Source organism: Octopus bimaculoides, chromosome 1, assembly GCF_001194135.2.
Source record: "Octopus bimaculoides isolate UCB-OBI-ISO-001 chromosome 1, ASM119413v2, whole genome shotgun sequence".
Classification (NCBI taxonomy): domain Eukaryota; kingdom Metazoa; phylum Mollusca; class Cephalopoda; order Octopoda; family Octopodidae; genus Octopus; species Octopus bimaculoides.
The window spans coordinates 34,227,145-34,228,033 of record NC_068981.1 but is presented as its reverse complement, the minus strand read 5'-3'; the positions used below and the strand labels follow the sequence as shown (position 1 = coordinate 34,228,033).

Here is an 889-nt window from a genome sequence, read left to right as displayed (position 1 = left end):
TATATATATATATATATGCATATTTGCAAGTACAAAAGCCACAGTAACTAATCGTGACCTCGTATGAGTAATAATTTTGTGCATGACGTCACTATTATAATGTGATCGTATCACAAGGCGATTTTATACAACCATATCACTGTTATTCACGTTTACAGCAGAAGACTTACAGAAATGGAAAGAAATACAAAAAGAATTTCGAAAAAGCCGAAATATATAAAACTAAAAAGAAAACAGTAAGGAAATATAGAAAAGAAGAAGAGTCTTTGGGAGTCTGTTAGGAATTCGAATTGCATTCAGCAATTGGTTGCGTTGGTAATCAGATGCGAGGGATGACGAGTGCAAAGAGAGAAAGACATTTTAATGCATAGGCTGGTTACAGTTTACACAACAAGCTCTGATATTGCAGTAGCTGCAGCAGCTGACATGTTATGCAGCATTAAATCGGTCCTGATTCTTGCAGCAACAACAAACGACAGCATCAAAACAACAACAGCACCAATATAAAAAAAAAAATGGAATTATCATGAAAAACACCAAATTTAATGAGCATAAAACTGCGCTATGTGTGTATGTAAGCTTGTATGCACGCATATGCGTATGTATATGCGCGTGCGCGTGTGTGTGTATGTGTGTGTGTGCGTGTGTGTGTGTACATATATGTATAGAAGAATATATGCATGTAGATTTGTGTGTATGCATGTATTTTTGCATATGTGTTTGAGTGTGCGCACAAAATTTATTATCGATGCACCATGCAGTTCAGTGCAAATATATATTCGTGTGTGTGTGTGTGTGTGTGTGTGTGTGTGAGTGAGTGCGTAAATATATGTATTTATGTTTGTATGTATGTATCTTTATGTATATATATCTATATATATATATATAT

At 34.6% G+C, this 889-nt stretch overlaps 1 long non-coding RNA gene across 1 annotated transcript in view; it reads left to right on the top strand.

Moving 5' to 3' along the window:
* The first annotated feature begins 136 nt into the window (after positions 1 to 136).
* Positions 137 to 889, top strand: part of LOC128249807 (uncharacterized) — a 2,589-nt gene continuing 1,836 nt past the window's right edge. The window contains exon 1 of the long non-coding RNA XR_008265928.1: positions 137 to 570. This is a non-coding gene — a long non-coding RNA (uncharacterized LOC128249807). The remainder of the gene's footprint in view (positions 571 to 889) is intronic.